Here is a 20,846-nt window from a genome sequence, read left to right as displayed (position 1 = left end):
GAATACTATATTATTGATAAAAAGGAATGAACTATTGATATCTGCAATAATGCAGATGACTTTCAAAGTAATTATGCAGAGTGAAAGAAGGCAAAAAATTGCATATACTGTATGATTCCATTTGTATAAAATTCTAGAAAAGGTAAATGTTATCTATAGAGACAGAAAGCAGATCAGGGGATGCAAGGGCTACATGATGGAAGGAGGAATAAATTACAAAGAATCATGAGGAAGTTTGGGGGGGTTATGGATATACACATTATCTCATGTGGTTTCATGGATGTATACACATAGAAAACTTATCATAATTTACATATATCTCAATAAAGCTGTTCAAGAAAAAAGAGGCCAAATGTTACCTGTTAAGAACTTCAAAGAGTCTACTATAAAGAAAAGACCAATACATAAATGAGAGAAAATATAATATTAAAATATGAGAAAGCAGAATGAAAAATGAAATAAATGTGAAGAAAGAGAGGTTACAGGCCAAGAGAGCAAAAGTACCAGAAGCTAAATTTTCTGTGATTACTGTACAGCAATGAGTGTGCTACATTCTTATGTAAAAGCAGAAAAGTAATTTGGTCTGAATTAAAATGTTTGAGGGAGGCATTTGTGTCATAGTTGTGAATGGCAAAGCTGGTAACACTTAAAATGAAGTGTATGCATTTGAATATTTAAAAGACCTTTTAAAAATATTCTTTGTAGTCAGCGCAGACAGCATGACCTCTTTTAAATTGTGATGTGCTCCTCAGAACAGACAAGTGATTAAAGTGAGGATCATTATCTGTAGTTGGTCACACTCTACACAGAGGTCCTGCCTTGAAATCCAAGTTCTTAGTCCTGGTCCCAGTTCGATTATAGACCTGAACTCAGCTTGGAGCAAATGATTTGCCTTTTCAATATCTTCTAATTTAAAACTGGGAAAATAGGGACTGTGTTCTATATGGGGAGAGGTCAATTAGGGTTTTCAATACTTTCAGTTCCCTGGAGATAGTCACTGGCCGGGTGAGGTTATTAATTAAATGGCATCTTTGCCTTTATTATTGTTGTCTCATAATGTAAATGGTAAGTGTCCTCTTACTCCCATTGCTTCTAAGAAGAATGCTTTTATCTGTTCAGAAAAAGAAAGAAAGAAATCAATCCTCCAGTACACTGACTGATTACCTATGCATTTCAATGGCACTTTATCACCATGGCACCCAGGTACTTGGACTCTGGCAATAAACTGGGAACAAGAACATCAAAACCACAGCTCTGTGTGATGAGGCCAGTATGAATTTTAGGACACGAGTCCTTGGAAGATGTTCCCTTTGTGTAAACAAGTAAAAGGCCAAAATGGATGTGGAGTCTATGGTTCCCAAGGTGATTCAAAATGAAACTTAATAGCAAGAACCTCATCATTTTGAGTCCCCCATTTTCTCACAAAAACAGATCACCTCTTTGCATAGAAGACCATGTCAATGCATCAGTCCTGTCGAAGAGATGCTCACGTCAGCAAATTCAACCAATCAGCCATGTCTGTTGGATCTGTAAGGCTCAGTTCATCATCTGAGATGTTAAGACCATCAATTTGTATTCCAGAGCTTTTTCTATATCAGAGTAAGTAGGGTACTCAGGTTGTAATTTCTTGTGTGACAAGAAGGTAAATTCAAAAGTCTGCCCTTGATTGAACTGTGAACTCTTATGAATTACTGATTTTTTGTATTGAGCAACTAAAGATGAGATATTGCTAAAAGGTTTCTGTTGTATAGCTAGAGAGACCAGCTATATGCAAATTGGTTAAAATAACAGGAAAAGGTTCTTAAAATTCTTTCTAAAATAAACTTTCTGTATAGATTTATGGCTATATTTTACAAGGGGAAAAACTATGTTTCAAAACGCTAATTGCAACTTGTTCACTAAATAGTCAACCAAAGGACATGACTTAAGCTGATTTTGGAGCAAGTTATAGCAAAACATTTACCTATTAGAAACTGAATTAGTGAAATTATATTGCAATGTCTCTAGGCAATTCTCTAAGATGTGATCTCTAAGTTTATTAAATATCAAATAGTCTGAGGTTAATTTAAAAGAAGCACATTTAGTATGTAGTTACTTTAATTGTAGCTAATTCTCTATTGAATAATTTTCAACTGAAAGATTTTCTTTACTCTCATCTCTGAATTTTTTAAGCCCTTGAGTGGGAACTCCTACAATCTTTACCTAAAAAAAAAGCAAAACTGTGTGCCTACAAAGTGAACATTAGCCACAACTATGACAATAAATTACATTAGGCACAACTATGACAATAAATAACTGTATGAGATCAGATAATACAGAAAGTTGTTGATTTTTTTTAAGATCAAGAATCCTGTTTATTAGCAAATGTAAACTTTTTGCAGGAATAATGTGTTCTAGTTCTCCTAAAAATAACTTTATGGACTGCAGGTTAGAATAAAAACCTACTGAAAACTCTGAAATATTTATTTTTTAAACTTTTATTTATATTGATGCATGGCCTGTTCAAAAACCTCAGAATTCTAAGTCCATACAATACAGCATCAAAATTGTCTTATCTAAAACTGGGAATTTTTTAAAAATTTAAAGTTTAGTTTTTCCTGTAAAGTTTCTTGAAGTGACTAAAGCTATATAATTAATCCACAGCATACAAACCACCTAGGAGTTGTAACATATTAAAGCATATAAGGGAGGGGCAAAACAACCAACACCTTGGGACATTCAAAACCTTATCAGAAATATTTTCCTTTGTTTGGGCCTAAAAAATGCATTAAAATGGACACTATTCTATCAGTTACCATTGTCTTCTAAATATACATGAGCACACTAACTATTCTCAGAAAGCTGATTTAATACTCTGGCCTATATTTCAAAAGTGTATTAAATGTATCAAACTAATTTCTTATTGACCTACTACTTTTTATTAAGATTTCCTCATCGTAGTCAAACAGTGCTGAGAGTACTCCATCTATAGCCCCATGTATCTGTGCAGCATGTAGAAGGAAAAAGCAATAATTAATTACCGGTTACAATTTTCACTGATAGCACTGCAGATTTTGAAGAGGTAATAATGATGTAGAAAGGAGCTAATAAAGGATCGTGAAGATGAAGGCTATTCCTGTGGTTTATCTCTCCCCCACCGGAATAGACTTCATCTTCACAATCCTTTATTACCTCCTTTTTACAACATCATTACTACCTCTTCAAAATCTGCAGTGCTATCAGTGAACATTGTAACCGGTAATTAATTATTGCCTTTTCCTTCTACATACTGCATATATACATGAACAATGGACATGGACAACAAAGTTGGGGACAGGGTGGGGAGAGGGGAGGGGGGAATCAGTTGGGGAAAAAAGAGAAACATCTGTAACAAAAATAAATTAATTAATAAAAATAATTGCAAAAAAAAAGGATGAAGGCTATTCCAATGTTTCCTAAAAAGACAATGCTGTTTCTTAGAGATGTTACAGGTGTGTTAGAGTAAATAATAATAATGATGATAATAATAAATGGGGTAAAATAAAATAAGTAACAAAATAAAAGGTTAAAACAGTAAAAAACAATCATTTTAGGTTTGTGAAAAGCTGGGATAAACAAGTTAAAGAATGTGCTTTACAGCAGTATTTTTCATATACTAATATGCACTGTGTATGTCAAGAGGAAGACAGACTGTGTGAGAACCTCCCAATCTTATTTACCAGGAACTTGACCCCTAGTCCCATCATCACCACCCCCAGTCTGCAGAACATTTCCTAGAATACACTATGGGAAAAGACACTCTACTTCGTTTTTAAAAAGTAATGTTCAAGATAGCATTTAGCCTTCTTAAGAAACATCAGAAAAAGTCCCAAAGGTGAGTATTGGGGACAGCTTTGGGAAATGGTATAGAAACTGCCAATGTATTTATAGAAGTAAAATGTAAATTACTGACTGGCTCTTTCATTTTTTTTTTTTTCAACATAACTTTTCTCCCTAGTTTTGCATGTGTGCAGTTACCTAATATTTTTCAATCTCATCTTCTCCAAATATTTACTAAAGACAATTTGTAGATGGTTCCCAAAAGTGGGGAAGTAGAATGACCAAACTTAGGGACATGATATTTTCTCTTCTCGCCCAATGTTTATGGCAGTCCCCCCCTTTCAACCCAGGATAAAGTTCTGAGTATGGGATTTTAAGTTTTTATTTTTATTTTTCTTATCCTCACCTGAGGACATTTTTCCATTTTTTTGTTCAGATATAGTGGGAGGGAGAGAGAAGAAGAGAGAGATAGAGAGAAACATCAGCGTGAAAGGGACGCATCGAGTGGCTGTCTCCCACACACCCCAACCAGGGCTGGGGACAAACTGCAACCAAGGTACGTGCCCTTAGCGGGAACTGAACCCGGGTCTCTCTGGCCCGCAGGCCAAAGCTCTAACCGCTGAGCCAAACTGGCCAGGGCTGGGATTTTAAGTTTTGAAAGTGAATAAAAGTATGACCTACTTAAATATATTTTAAAACAAAACAGCTGTAGACAGGTGTTACCTATAATAACTGCCTTGTTATACTAGACAACTTTTGTTCTGTTATATAAAAAATTAAATCAATATAATGGACTCAATTTTCACTATTTTATCAGCATGCATCACCTCCTGCCTCTGACACGTGTTTATTTGCAAGCCAGCTTTAAATGAACCATTATGATAATCTGATGTGTAGTTAGAAGAGATAATAAATGGGAATTTAATAGGAGTTTATATGGACTATAATTTTTTCATCAGTGATGTATATTCTGATATCCTGGCAAAGTAGATAATAAATGCAGTAAATAGATATTTAATAGGGGCTTAAGCAGATTATAATCTTGTTTTCCACCATATCATGCAAAGCATCTTCTAATGTTATCAGAAACTATATATAGAAATAGAGCAAAGCATGTAAATTGAGTATCGGTTATTAGTCAATGAATAGCTACAATGTTACATCAATTGTTTTGCAGTTGTTTTAACACTCAGCAAATTGTCTTCCCCTAGATCACTTTCTAATTTGTAAGTTCTCCAGTGATTTTTTTCCTGAACATTTATCTTTTAAACAGAGTGCTTCACTTGTTTTTATTTTATAAACTAACTCAAGACCACTGCCATATTATTCTAGAGATATAAGTTTAGGACTTTTAAAAAATATATTTTTTTGCCCTGACCAGTTTGGCTCAGTGGTGAGAGCATCAGCTCACAATTCAGAGAGACCTGGGTTTGGTTCCACTAAGGGCTTGTAACTTGGTTGCAGTTTGTCCCCGACCCTGGTTGGGGTCGTGCGGGAGGCAGCCACTCCATGTGTCCTTTTCACGTCAATGTCTCTCTCTCTCTCTCTCTCTCTCTCTCTCTGTCTCTCTCTGTCTCTCTCTCTCCCTCCCTCTAACTGAACAAAAATGGAAAAAATTCCTCGGGTGAGGATAATTGATATTTTTAGATAGAGAGAAAGGAAGAAGGGAGGAAAGATAGACACATCATTTGGCTGCCTTCTGCATGCCCCATTACTGGGGATTGAGGCCACAACCTGGGCATGTGCCCTGACTGGAAATTGAACCAGCAACATCTCGGTGCATGGGATGATGCTCAATCCGCTGAGCCACACCAGCAGGGCAAAATTTAGGTCTTTTTAATGAGATAATACAGCGTTCCTTCCTCTTTTCTCTGCTCTCCCTTTTTGCTGTAAGTGCAACAACTCAAAAGGCACAATCACAAGTATCTTAATTGTTTCCTTAGGTGTAAGGGGGGATGTGAAGTCATTCAAAGCTTTATTTGTCCATGTTGCTTTTACCACCACTAACGACCGGGTTATAAAAACATTCCCAACCAATTCTGAACACTAGCAGAGCACAAACAAGATTATAAAAAAACACTGGAAAACATTCAACTAACAATATCTTGACCTCTGACTCTGATATTAAACTAAAAGAAAACTGATCATCCTTTGTCATGATAATGTAAGATGAATGCCAAGAGCCATGCCCTGATATGCACAGTAGACTCATTAAAAAAAAAGAAAAGGTAAGAGGGGAAAAAAGGAACACATGGATTCTGTTAAAATATATGCCTGACAGACAGATTTTTGAAAGGAAGAGGAAAAGGAGGAGTTGGGGTGTTCAGATTTTGAACAGTGCTGCAATTAGTTTCAGAGTGGAGAATGTTCCACAATAGAAAGTTACATGGCAAAATGTTAGGAACTGTTTGTTAAAAAGTGAAAATATGAAACACACACACACACACACACACACACACAACGAAGTGGCTTTCACTTTCTTAATAATTAGCATACAAATGAGATATCTGTTCAATCTAATCAACAAAACATTTTCTTCACACATTCTGTGAACAAGCTCTGTTTTGGGCCAGTGATACAGGGATTCATCAACGGAAGTGAATAAAATCTATAAAAGACTCTATAATTGAATGAAACCAAATGTATTCTTTTCTTTACATTGAAAGTATTTATTTGAAGTTCTACTTACTTTTCAAAAATTGCATTGTTTCTAAGGTGACCCAAGATTATTCAGAAATTATATGTGAAGTCTTCCTGAATATGTGTGGTACTATATTCAAAAGCTAGCCTGATACAGGGACCATTTTCAAAGACTAAATAATGGTAGCGATATACCAGACGAGCACCAGATCTGGGATCCAGAGCTTGGTCCAAGTCCCAACCCCACTGCTCTACCAGCTATATAATTTGAGAAAACTTGAAATGGTGTCTACCAAAATCAGTGATGAACTTACTCTAAAAGATTCCAAGACCCCAAAATAATCTTTGATTCTTTTTAATTAAACAATTAGGCAAAATTTTCAGGACACTCAGACACCAGCTAAACAGTACTCTACTGTCCTTATATTCTATACTCAAGCGAACAAGAAACAACATTGAAATATTATCAATTCATTTCTACATCTGAACACATCTGGACTCCCCATCCGTATGTTGTTGCAGGTTAGACACTGAGATTTGCCACCAGTTCAGCATCTGCTTTGATGCAAAAAGATATTCATTACCTTTTAAAAAAAATAACCTCTCCTACAACAGAAACAATTCTTAGTGATAATAAAAAAATCTCCTTTCCTTTACCTAATTTTGGATATGTTAAAATGTCCTCAGTTTTGTTTTGTTTTCCCAAATGTGTGAGGTAGGAAAACAAAGCTGCCCAGCTCATGGTAGCCCTGGCAATAATCCTCAAGGTTGATCTTGGCCTTCAGCCCTGGCTGAGGAGAAAAGAAACCCCTGCAGTGTCCTACTCAGGTTTTAAGAAGCAACATTAAACAATAAACTGGTACAACTGTGAGACAAATATTTTGAATAGAGAGTTTGCAATCATTGCATGTTTTATTTATAGCAAAAACATAAAATTGATCTGTCTGAGAAAGGTGCACCCAGATATCAAGATGGCCTGAGGAAATGAGCTAATAGCCTCCATTTGTTATCTTCATCTTTAGTTCCAAGAAGAAAGGGGAGCCTTAAATAAACTGTGTGACAAGAGGGCTTTGGGTCTGTAAGTCTTATGGAAGGTACCTGGTTGTGTTGTGTTGGACACATAAACTAAACTTTCCAAACTTCAGCTATTGTAAGATGGAGTATACAACACATTTGCTCTCACTACCTCACGGAGACTGTGTCAAAATAAACAGTCCTCATTTAAGTGAATGAAGTGTATGGAAGAGAAGGGCAATCAAAAAGGGCTATGGAGGGATGAGAGAGGAAGGGAATTTGGAGAGGAAGAAGAGAATGTTAAAATGACGATAAGAGAGGGCCGTCTGTGAGTAGAACGGGGAGGAAAGGGAGCAAAAGGGAAAGGCGTGTAAAAACTTGATTTGGGGTTGGCCTAACTGACAAAGAATTCAAGATTAAGGGCAACAGGAGTGGAAATGAGAGAATGTAGCTATGTGTATCTCAGCATTTTTTCTTTTGGTTCAAAAATTTGATGAGTGTCAGTTTCAAGTGGCAATTTTGGAAGAAAAAGAGAAAGAAAGAAAGAAAAGAAAGAAAGAAAGAAAGAAAGAAGAAAGAAAGAAAGAAAGAAAGAAAGAAAGAAAGAAAGAAAGAAAGAAAGAAAGAAAGAAAGAAAGAAAGAAAGAAAGAAAGAAAGAAAGAGAGAGAGAAAGAGAGAGAGAGAAAGGAAGGAAGGAAGGAAGGAAGGAAGGAAGGAAGGAAGGAAGGAAGGAAGGAAGGAAGGAAGGAAGGAAGGAAGGAAGGAAGGAAGGAAGGACTGGGGCAGGATAGAGGAAAGTAGTTTGAAAAGTTGTGGTTGGAACCCAGTGATCCCGCTTCTAGGAATATACCCTAAGAAGCCTGAAACACCAATCAGGAAGAATATACGTATCCCCATGTTTGTAGCAGCACTATTTACAATAGTTAAGATCTGGAAACAGCCCAAGTGTCCATCTGTAGACGAATGGATCAAAAAGCAGTGGTACATATACACAATGGAGTACTACGCAGCTGTAAGAAAGAAAGATCTCTTATCCTCTGAGACTACATGGAGGGACCTGGAAAGTATCATCCTAAGTGAAACAAGCCAAACAGAAAAAGACAAGTTTCATATGATCTCACTTATTTGTGGAATATAATGAACATAACAGTCTGAGGAACGGGGTAGTTCCAGAGACGTGGAAGTGGAGTACAGACTGACAATCCCCTAAAGAGGGGATGGTCGGGGAGAGATAAACCACAGAACTTATACGCATGTACGCATGAACAACAGACATGGACAACAAAGCTGGGGAAAGGGCAGGGAGGGAGGGGGAGGGGGGAATCAGTGGCGGAAAAAGGAGAAACATCTGTAACAAAAATTAATTAATAAAAAAAAAAGAAAAAAAAGTTGTGGTGGGGGATGCAGAAGACAAAAAGGGAAGAAGGCAGACATTTTTAACTTGTCTATTTTGCCTTCCATATGGGTTGCAGAAGGCAAAGGGGACAGAATTAAGAGGGGAGAGAACATTTATGCAGCTTCTGGAAGGAGAAAAGTAGCCCAGAAGGACACTTTTAAGGGAAAACTATTTGAAATGATCTGCCTGTGAAAGCAGGGGAGCAACTGCTCAATAGACAGAGTGAATATAGACTCGACTGCATGAATCCAAGGCGGTAATTAAAATCTCTGGAATTAAGGAATTGATAGATTTTTAAATTGTAGTGGTGGGTTCCCTTGGTGTACTGAGAGCTATTTAGAATTTCATTATCCTGAGAAAGGCTAAGCTTTGAGAATGGGACAGGAGAAGGAAGACTCTGTTGCCTGGCAGTTCTTCAGATGCTGAAATGCAGAAACAATAGCCTGACTGGCTTTTGGATGAGAGAATCTAAACTTGAACCAGAATTTGAGAAAGGGAGACAGGATGCTTCTGAGAATTTGATGAAGCTATAAACCTTCTCCTTCCAAGAAAAAATGCATACAAACCTCCACATAATTTAAAAGACTTTAGAGGCTGTCTGTGGTCAGGTGCCACATCCCTTTGCCATACACAACACACAACAAAGTGGATTCCTTTTGAAAAACGAAGCTTGATTTCATGGAAGACAAAGGTTAAAACTGGAATAGGCAAATACATGCTAAAGAGCTCCAGAAATGGTAGCTGCAGTTCAAGAAAGCATTTGCCTATGGTGCAGCCATGGAAGGTTTCACGTGTGAGAACTACACCTTACCTAGTGTTTCTTCAGAGGGAGACTGAAACTTTCGTGGGAATACAGACAGAGCTATGGAGGTGGCCAAAGGGCAGGACATTCTAAAAGGGAGGGAAAAATTGGTTCAGAATCTCAAATGGAATGCATTGCTTCCCTGGGAAACATACCAAATTGAACATGAAACAAAAGAGAAAAGTGAATGGGCCTATAGAATGGCCCCCAGTGAAGATTAACTTTATTGCCAGCAGCAAGAAAGTTTGGAGAAGACATGAAATCGGAGATAAATAAAAAATGAGTAAATTAATTTGAAAAAGTGAGTTCAAAAGTTGTTTGGGAAGACAAACTGAACTCGTTGAAAATATTGGTGAAACACACTTAAATTAAAAAGTGATAATACAGATAATAGACACAAGTCAGTTCCCTGGAAGCAGAGGGGCTAGACAGAAACAGTACAGAATTTGCTTATTTTCATGTTTTAGTATTTCGAGGTAAAAGATGACAACTATTGGGACACAGTCTTCAAATCACAGTAGCCCACACTGAAAGAGATGTATAAAGGCTCAGTGAAGGTGATTTTCAATAGCTGAAATGGGAGAGATAAAAAAAAAAAAACACTGTAGAAAAAATGGCAGATTTGGAGACGGAAAGCCATAGATTTAAAACAATAGCAATAGGAAAGTCTTTTACAAAGAGAGATGTCAAAGGCCTAAACTTGAAAAGTAGAAGTTGATGGATTTGAGGAAATGAGTATTAAGAAGAAAATATTTTTTGTTTAAAACCAGGAACAGGCAGGAGAAAAAAATAGGACAAAGCAGAAATGCCATGCGAAACATCTTACATAACAAACGGATGGCTTCAGCCAGCAAAAGTTCCGGGAGAGAACAAGCACCTGTCCAAAGGGAAGGTGTGAGGAGGAAGAGACTCAACAACACCTGGTCTGAATACAGTATACCAGTGAAAGATTTGTACAGCCAACTAGCTAGAATTTTGGAAGAAACTTTGAGTAAAACAGAGTTATAAAATAGTGTTTATGAGGTCATTTAGGAGAGAAAAAAGCAAAAAGTCCTGGTCAAGAAGAATCATCCATGGATGCCAAAATTAGTGGATGAAAGTTTGATAAGGAACAGGATATTTACAGAGTCTCAAAGTATCTTCCAAATTACTTATTAATTACAAAGGGAAAAATAGTCACAGTGAAGAAATCTACAAATATCATTTAACCCAGTGATCACCAATACTAAAGTCACAAGTTAGCATCCCATCACTAACCAACATCATGTGCCTCCTAAACATAATGTTTTGAGGACACACCTTACATCCAGCCAAAAAAAAACAACAGAAAACCTGAATCTAATCATGAGGAAACAGACAAATAGAAATCAAGAGACACTTGTATTATAATTGTTCAGAACTCTTCAACTTTTCAAAAATATCAAGGTCGTGAAAGACAAAGATTGAGGAAAGGTTCAGATGAAAGAAAACTGAAGAGACATGATAAACAAATGTGACATGATCCTGGTTTTAAAGAACACACACAGACATATTTAAGGATATGAGGCATCACTTCTGCAACTTACTCTCAAACAGTTCAGAAATACATACTAGTACTATTCTGATTATGTATGAGGGAGAGTAATAAAACAAATGTGGCAAAGTGTCAACATTTGGAGAATCTAGGTGGAAAATACACAGAAATCCTTTGCATTATTCTTTTATCTATTCTTCTACACCTAAAATTATTTCAAACAATTAAAAATTATCTGGAAAGAACAAACTAATACAATTCATGAACTTTGATTGGATCCTTGTTTGGGGAAAAAAGTTGCTATAAAAGACATTTTGGGAAAATCTGAATATAGACAAACTATTAGATGAAGTTACAAAATGGTTGCCATTTTACCCGGGTTTGACAATGATGGTGTGCTTATGCAGAAGAATGTCCCTAGGCTTAGGAGATGAGTACTGAGGTACTTACAGGTAACAGTGTCATGCATGTGGAAGATTCCACAGTTGACAATGATGGTGTGCTCATGCAGAAGAATGTCCCTAGGCTTAGGAGATGAGTACTGAGGTACTTACAGGTAACAGTGTTATTATGCATGTGGAAGATTCCACAGTTGACGATGATGGTGTGCTCATGCAGAAGAATGTCCCTGGGCTTAGGAGATGAGTACTGAGGTACTTACAGGTAACAGTGTTATTATGCATGTGGAAGATTCCACAGTTGACGATGATGGTGTGCTCATGCAGAAGAATGTCCCTAGGCTTAGGAGATGAGTACTGAGGTACTTACAGGTAACAGTGTTATTATGCATGTGGAAGATTCCACAGTTGACGATGATGGTGTGCTCATGCAGAAGAATGTCCCTAGGCTTAGGAGATGAGTACTGAGGTACTTACAGGTAACAGTGTTATGCATGTGGAAGATTCCACAGTTGACAATGATGGTGTGCTCATGCAGAAGAATGTCCCTAGGCTTAGGAGATGAGTACTGAGGTACTTACAGGTAACAGTGTCATGCATGTGGAAGATTCCACAGTTGCTCACCACACAGGACAACAGCAGCTAGGTTTTCACTGCATTGCTCTGCTGGGCACAGTATTTCTTTTGTTCCTTAGCAGGGCACAGCATTTCTCTGACTGTGACTTTCTTGATCCCCAAGGGGGAAAAAACTCCCATTTGATTAATACTCTGGGTAGATGGGTTTTAAAGCAGGATTTCTTCGTTCCAATGAGTCCCCAAATGTAGTGTAATGGCCATTTGGCATTTCCTTATAGTTCTCTTTCTCCCCCCAGGACTCAGGCCTGTGTTTTAACAACTAAGATGTTATAAGCTCTTACAAAAATTATTTGCTATTGTTTCTACTTTATGAAGTCTGGCTTTTTTAAATTTTTATTTTTTGCTGGGGTGGGCATAGAATGCATTCTCCCCCTTTCCTGCCCCTCATAGGAGGTTTCTCAGCTGATTTATTTGGACCAACCCTACAGTAACCAGATAGATGTAAATCTCAGGAGTGGATATAGCCTGAGTAATTTTTTAAGAAGCTTTGTAGGCTACTCTTCCCCCACCACCACCTCAGCAATTAGTTTCTGCCAGCTCTGACCCAGTACATTTGTCCCCATGTTCCCAAAGCCCAGCAGTGGACTCTGCCCATCATCTAGCTGAGGTCCTGAGAGTATATATAAGACATAGGCAGACCAGCCAGCAAGAAGGATGTAGTACAGCCTAAAAACAAGTGTCAAACAGATAAGAGGGGGAAGTAACTTTTAGCATATATTTATAAGACATACAGGTTTTGGAAAGTTCTCCTATTGGCAGGAAGAGGCATCTGGAGGGAATAATTATGAACATATATAAACATGAATATCCTCACAATGAAACTAAAGATTTAATGACAGCAAAGTCCTGCTATGGTTAATTCAGAATTTTAATGGTGCTAAAGGCTGCTATTTCTGTTGATGATCCAAGTAGACTTTTTTGATTAATGGGACATGAAATGTGAGGGCTTGCTCTCAAATACCTTAGCTATAAGTTAGCTCCTGTTGTGGTCTGAACAGAAGACCAATGATTCATTATTTCACCAGAGGAATCATCTCCCACAGTAACTCCATTGGAGGTAGCAAGAAGGGCCTCACGCCTCACTGAGAACACTAGGATTAAGACAAATGACCATATAATGTGTTCCAGCATTTAGGTTACACGTGTTCTAGAGTAGAATGAATCCATCTGCACGTGACAGATATGTATTTTCTAAACTACAAGTAAACTTTTCTCTAAAATAATTTTGGGCTCAACTGGAGTTAGTTTTGGACCACTGTTTGGGAACACATGAGGGGTTGTTAATACTCCCTGAGATCACCTGGATTTTTTAGTGCAACTAAACTTTCATATCTTTGTTCAGTTTCATTCAGGATAAAAGTAGTTCTTGAAAACTGCAGATACAAACTAAGGCAAGCAAATCATGCTATTTAGTGTTGACATTTCTCTGAACTTGAGAAGAGTTAACTCTCAATCATCAGTGTTTAATTCAAAGACATATTTCAAATATCAACCTCTTCAAAAAGTTTGGTTTGGCTGTTATATTTTTCCTCTAATCTTACTCATAATTTTAAGAGATTACTCACAAGCAGTATAGCAAGAAATATAGTATAACTTTGTCTAGCAAGTAGAAAAAATTTGATTTACTTCCCCTTACCCTAAATAAACAGCTCTTTATATAATTAGATTATCCTAACTCAGGAGATAATATATAATGGATTTATACATACTAACACCATACCTAATTCATAAGTACTCAATAAGAGTTAGATATTATTATTTTGATGCTGCTGAACTAGAAGCATCTTTCTCCTGTGTTTGTTTACTATTAGAAAAACAATATCGGCAAGATTAATTTAATTATATACTAAAGGGTAAATCATTTGATCACTTGGAGATATATTTTACATGATTGATAGTTGTGAATTAACTGTAAAAGTCATTCCCTTTAAATTGATGTCCTTATCATTAAAATGGGGATAATACCTATCTCATAATTTGGTTGTGAAGAAAAGTGAAGATATAATAATAGACACTCAATTAAGTGTTAGTTCTCTCTCAAGTCCTATGTCCCCTAAAGCTATGTATAGAGTAGATTTTAATTGGTGAATAAAGTATAGCCAATAGGTAACACTTGAGTTCTCAACAGTGCAAGTCCATAACAGTCTATCTCTTAGTGTTCTGGGAAGATCTAAAGAATTAAAATAATGACTTTGCCCATCACACTCCTGAGTTCCTCTAAGGTCTACCATGACATTTAAGTGAGTTGATTGTGTGAGCTACAAGGTGTTAGTATTTTTTTTTTCTTTATTGATTTTAGAGAGAGAGGAAAGGAGAGGAAGAGAGAGACAGAAACATCGATGAGAGAGAACATCCAATTAGCTGCCTCCTGCATGCCCCCCACTGGGGACCTGGCCCACAACCTGGGCATGTGTCCTGACCAGGAATCAAACTGGTAACCTCTTGGTGCATGGGTCCACGCTAAACCACTGAGCCACACTGGCTGGGCAGTATTTTTTTTAATTCATTTTTTGTTGACAGCTTTTAAACTACATTTGTCATTTGCATATTTTATATTCAAAGCATGTGAATTCTTTAATCAATAACCTCAAACCCTGGTACTTATCAGAGATGTCACCCACAGAATGAACAATCTTCAGCACTTGATAAGACCAGCTTTAGACATCTGTTGTTTATATTTAGAAAAGTGAACAATGATCTATTTCTCTAGATTTTCAAAGTTCTTATTATCTTCTTTTCATCCAGACAAGAAATTTGCTCCCATATGATTTTCACTTCTTGCTGAGAGCTGGTAGGATGGTATGGAAAGAACCTAATTCTTCATACTCCCCTTATACTACTTTACACATGTCTTTCTCCTCTAGTAGTTTGCAATTTTCTTTAGGAAATACAGCATAGTAGGAGAACATCACATTTATCTTTCAATCATATTGCTTTACTCATAAGAGTGCCCTCACTATAAATCCATAAACATATATATCAAACTGGAATCCATCATCCATCTATCACTGGAATCAGAAACACCAGGGATATTTGCTTAAAATGCTAACTTTTTTATTCTATCAAGACTTTCTAAATTATAATTGCTGGTATTGAGATCTGAAGACATTTAAATAGCTCTGTAGGTGATTGTTGTATACAGTGACGTTTGGGAACTTCGTAACAGAAGAAGGGCTACATGTTAAGAACTTCAGGTTCATTCTGATGACCTGAAAACTTCAGAAGAACTAATCTGAGTTTTTGTTTATTTTTCCAATGATCAAAAGCATGTATAGCCTAGTTGTTGTGGCTCAGTGGTTGAGCATTGATCCACGCACCAAGAGGTCATTGGTTCAATTCCTGGTCAGGGCACATGCCCAGGTTGTAGGCCAATTCCCCAGTGGGGGCATGCAGGAGGTAGCCAATCGATGTTCTCTCTCATCAGTGTTTCTATCTCTCTCCCTCTTTCTTCCTTTCTCTCTAACATCAATAAAGAAAATATAAATTTAAATTTTTTTTTTAAAAAGCATGGTCCAGCCGGTGTGGCTCAGTGGTTGAGCTTTGACCCATGTACCAAGAGGTCACCAGTTTGATTCTCACATGCCCAGGTTGTGGGCCAAATCCCCAGCAGGGGGCATGTGGGAAGCAGCCAATTGATGTTCTCTTTCATTGATGTTTCTATCTCTCTCTCCCTCTCATTTCCTCTCTCTCTCAAATTAATAAAGGAAAAAGAAATTTTTTAAAACATATATATTCCCTTACTGCAATAAACCTTTTCTTTCTCTCTCTCTCTCTCTTTTTTTTAATAGAGAGTAGAAGAGAGGGAGGGAGAGAGAGAGAGAGAGAAACATCAGTTTGAGAGTGACACATTGATTGATTGCCCCCTGCATGACTCAGGCTGGGTCTGGGGATTGAACCTGCAACCCAGGTATGTGCCCTTGATAGGGAATTAAACCCTTGACCTTTTGGTCCATGGGCCGAAGCTCTAACCACTGAGTCAAACTGGCTAGAGCTGCAATAAATATTAAAGGACAGAAAATTAAATTAAAAGAGATATTTTCTTTTTGTTCTCTTCCCCTCTTTTGTTTTTTTTTACTTTTCATATTGAAAAACCTCAAAAATATATAAAAGATATATATATATAATATAAAAGCAGATAGAATAGTATAATGAGCTCTCATCATCCAACTTCAAGGATTATTAATTTATAGTCAGTCTTTTTATCTATAACTCTAACCATTTCTCCCTACCCTAAGTAGGGTTTTTGTTTTTTATCATTGTCTTCAAAACATGAAAACAAAATGAAGACATTAAATAGCACAAATGTGTAAGGTGATCTACTGAAATTTAGAGTATAGGCATAGAAATTGATTTATAACCTGAAAACTCATTAAAACTATAATGTTGTAATTTGACAGATGTGTAGTTCTGCACTGGAGCAGTATAAGGTGGTTGTTAGGATTAAATAAGATGGTAATTGTGACATCACAGAGTACAAGTGCTATCATAGAATAAGGGTTTTAAACTGAAGTCTCTGTGTTAGATAATGTGATAATTTAAAAAATATCTTCACAAATTTTTTGACACTTCTCCCCCCAAGAGGGGGAGCTTATTCCCCTTCCCTGGTGTGTGTCTCACTTCTAGTTTAACAAAATATAGCAGATATGATTGGATGACACTCCTGGTATTCGGTATAAAACAACCGTGGTTTCTGCCTTGGATGTGTGCACGGTGGGCGGGTGCATGTGCTTTCTCTCATCACACATTTTGGAGAAAGTCAGCTCTCATGTCAGAAAGTGGCCCAGGGGAGAAAGACGACAGCTCTCAAGTGTTGAGAATAGTCAAGCAGCTTAGAGAGAGGCCACACTGGCAAGAAACAAAGGCTTGCCAGCAGTTTTGAGTGAGTTGGAAGTGGATTCTCCAGCCTCGATTGAGCCACAGCTTGGCCGCAACCTCATGCAAGACCCTGAATGGGCGAGCTAAAAGCTGCGTGCACTCCTTACCATAGCAAAATTTTGGAAACACCCTAAACTTTCATCTGTAAGATCCTGATTAAATTATCTATGATGCATAATGGAATATATGTACTTTTGAGAAAAAATGAGGACAATCTTTATGAACTTGTATTAGAATGATTCCCAGAATATGTGATTAAGTGAAAAAGAAAAAAGTGCAATAGAATGTATATTATATGCTCCTTTTGCATAAGAAAGAAGAGGAAATGTACATGTACTTATTTTTATTAAAAAATAAAACAGAAAAAATAAACCTGAAACTAATAACTATAAATGAGGTGAAAATATTTGAGTTTTATATGAGTTTTACTTTGACCACATAAATATTTTACATATTAAAACATAAAATTAAATAAAAATAATTGAAAAATAAAACCCTTATAGGGAATAAAAACAGCAACATCTAAATAAATTGTATAGCAAATTGATAACACAAACACAATAAAAAATAATTTAAGAAAATTTAAATACAGCACTCAGACTATATATATTTTAATAAATTCTAAGAACAGAAAATTACAAGGAAATCTAATTTTTTAGTAGTTTTATTATTATTGATTGAAGAATTATTGTTGTAATTCTGAATCTATTATATATGTACCAGAGCAAATGAGCAAATATATATGTACATATTTGCATATTTAAATTTTTAACATGTTTAAAAATGGGTTTTGAGAATCTTAGTTTTACTGTAGATAAATGTGGATATCAATGGGGACTGAAGTAAGGGGAGGAGGAACTCTGTGTTGCTGCATTTGAATGGAAAGTTTCAGTACGACCTCATCACTTCTTAAAAAATTAAATCTTAGTTCTGTTCTTTGAAAGAGCCTAGAAGCAATGACATTTCAGTAGCAATTAGAATCCCCAACACCCAGATATTGGCTTCTAAATAATATTCCCTACTAAAAGAAATTAGTTGTCCTTGGAGAAATGGTTGATTCCAGGTCTAGAGCAGAAAAAGTACAAGGTGAGATTTGAGCATCTTTTGCCAGAAAACAAGAAAGTGCCTAATAGTAATGGCATTATTTCAAAAGGACCCAGGAAGGGCTGTCACTGGATAAATCTGAGTCCCCATAATAATAACAATGGTAATAAATTATGACATATTTAATGTAAAAAGTCTTGATTCATAGTGAAAACTCAGAAGTGGGTTAAGCTAAGAGAAGGAGAGAGAGAGAGAGGACAGACTGTGAAAGAGACAGAGAAATTATATATATATATATATATACACACACACACACACACACACACACATGCCTGGGAAGGAGAAAGAGAGAGAGGTGAAGTAAGAAGAAAAAAATCTTCTTTACAAAATAATAGAATAATGACAGTTGCATCAGGCAAGGATTGGCACTGGATGCTAAAACCAGGATCTTAAGAATAGAAATTTGCATTGTCTTCTCCCTGCAGATTACTTCTTAATTACAGAGTATCATTCCATAGATAACTTACTAATGACAAAGGAGAAAACAGATCCTTTACAATAGAAAGATCTAGCAGTAACCACCTTAACCAAATGATCAAACTTTCCTCAGCAGTACTGAAACAAGCTGCCACCATGTGCCCTTGGATGTGATATGATAGGAGCACAGATCACCTAGGTGAAAAATGTTTACCCTGGTGGTTCACAAAGAGTGGCCCCTAGTAACTAGTTAGAAATGGAAATGGCTAGGCTCAAACACAGAACTATGGAATCAGGAGTTCTGGGGTTAGGCCGAGCAATCCATATTTAACAAGACCCTCCAGATGATACTGAAGCATGCAAAGATTTGACAACCACTGGTTTAATCTGAATCTAATAAGGAAACTGAGACAAATTCAGATCATCAGATTTCTCACTGACCTTAACTCTTTAAAAAAAATGTCAAGATCACAAATTACACAAAAGTAGAGCCTGGGAGGGATAGCGGGAGCAATGTTTTAGATTAAAGCTAAAGAGATATAACAACTTAATTCAATGAATGAATTTTCATTGGATCCCGAATTTAAAATCAATTTAAAGATTCAGGTGTGAGCTCCGCGGCACCTGTGGTGCCCAGCCCTCCCCGCCGGCCTCAGGGGCGTGTCCTGCAGAGGAAGACCCTCGCCTCAGTTGGGGGTTAATTTCTGCGCACTTGATTTCCCAGTGACTATTTCGGGCAGGGGGCCAGTGTCTTTCGTTTTCTAGATTAGCGCCCCTAAATCCCGGGGCTCGGCACTTGTTAGTCGTATATATTAGATAAGGGGCGAATCCTGGGTGGTAGATGTCTGTTTTGTCTCCCGGCTTTACGGAGGGAATTCGGCAGGCGGTGGGGAGTGTTTGACAGCATAAATGCTGAAGTCACCTTGGGTTTAGGTTTGAGTTTGAATCAGAGACTGAGCGTGCCTACCAAAATCAGCCCACCAGCTTTCAAAATAAGAAGAGGGTCCTGCGTGGAGAAACTGGCAAAGAGAAGCTACTGCGATACCAGAACGTCGGCCTGGGTTTCAGGACGCCCAAGGAGGCCACTGAGGGCACCTACACCGACAACAATTGCCTCTTTACTGGTAATGTCTCCATCCGAGGGCGCATCTTGTCTGGCGTGGTGACCAAGATGAACATGCAGAGGACTACTGTCATCCGCGGAGACTACCTCCACTACATCCGAAAATACAACCCCTTCGTGAAGCGCCACAGAACATGTCAGTGTACCTGACCCCCTGCTTCAGGGATGTCCAGATCCGAGACAGTGTCAAGGTGGGTGAGTGCCTGCCGGTGAGCAAGACCGTGCGCTTCAACGTGCTCCAGGTCACCAAGGCTGCAGGCAACAAGAAGCAATTCCAGAAGTTCTGAGACTAGATACCTACCCACTGCCCCAACAAAATAAAGTTATTTTCTCAGTCATAAATAAGTAAGTAAATAAGTAAGTAAATAAATAAATAAATAAATAAAATTTAGAAAACTGTCAGGGTGTCTGCAACTTATCAAGTTACTTTCAAATGATTCAGGAAAAATAAACAAAAAACAAACAAGCTACAATAAATAAAAAAATAAACAGATAACTAAAATCTATAGGGTTTTATCTGTGTACAGAAAGAAAATAAATCTGAAACTATGGTAACAATTGATATAGATGTTATTGAGCTATTTTAGCTTCTCTGTAATTCTGTACATTTCCATTATAAGATGAACAAAAATTAATGCAGAAATATGTCTAGAAACCAAAAAGACAGGTGAATGTTCTATAAAAAAAATAACACCCACAAAAAATAAAAACAAAGAAGTCAGAACAAAAACAATTCTGTAAGTTTGTTTTGCTAAGTGAAAGGCTAAAGTATTCTGAAGCAATAAAATGCTTAAAGGTTAAAGTAGCTGTATTGAGATAACTGGGTTAGTCACTTACTGAATTCTGACAGTTTTCACCCCTGCATTTTATACGTGGACTATATTAAAAACTGCTGAACTTCCCATTTTCCCCTTTACTACAGAGGAAATGCATAGAGAGTTAATAACATCATCAACCAAAAGCTTTTAAGGTTCAGCATCCTAATAAAACTGATGAATCTTGACTTGCAGCCTCAGCAGTTAAATTACGGCTATGAAAATCACTGCCAATGGCCACGTTGCATGAAAGAATAATTATACATGTTTACTGTTAACCATAAGTCAAGTCCAAGAGCTATGAGATAAAATAT

General features: G+C 37.0%; 1 protein-coding gene, 1 non-coding gene and 1 pseudogene across 3 annotated transcripts in view; 1 reads left to right on the top strand and 2 right to left on the bottom strand.

The window, feature by feature from the left end:
- Positions 1 to 20,846, bottom strand: part of RNLS (renalase, FAD dependent amine oxidase) — a 272,685-nt gene that overhangs the window by 168,012 nt on the left and 83,827 nt on the right. The window lies entirely within an intron of this gene.
- LOC118632637 lies at positions 1,483 to 20,004 on the top strand (annotated as a pseudogene).
- Positions 7,143 to 7,279, bottom strand: LOC118632827. Its single transcript, XR_004960086.1, has one exon.

The sequence above is a fragment of the Molossus molossus genome, unplaced genomic scaffold (genome assembly GCF_014108415.1).
Source record: "Molossus molossus isolate mMolMol1 unplaced genomic scaffold, mMolMol1.p scaffold_m16_p_17, whole genome shotgun sequence".
Lineage (NCBI taxonomy): Eukaryota > Metazoa > Chordata > Mammalia > Chiroptera > Molossidae > Molossus > Molossus molossus.
Note: the sequence above shows the minus strand (reverse complement) of the source record. Positions and strands in the feature narration are given on the sequence as shown.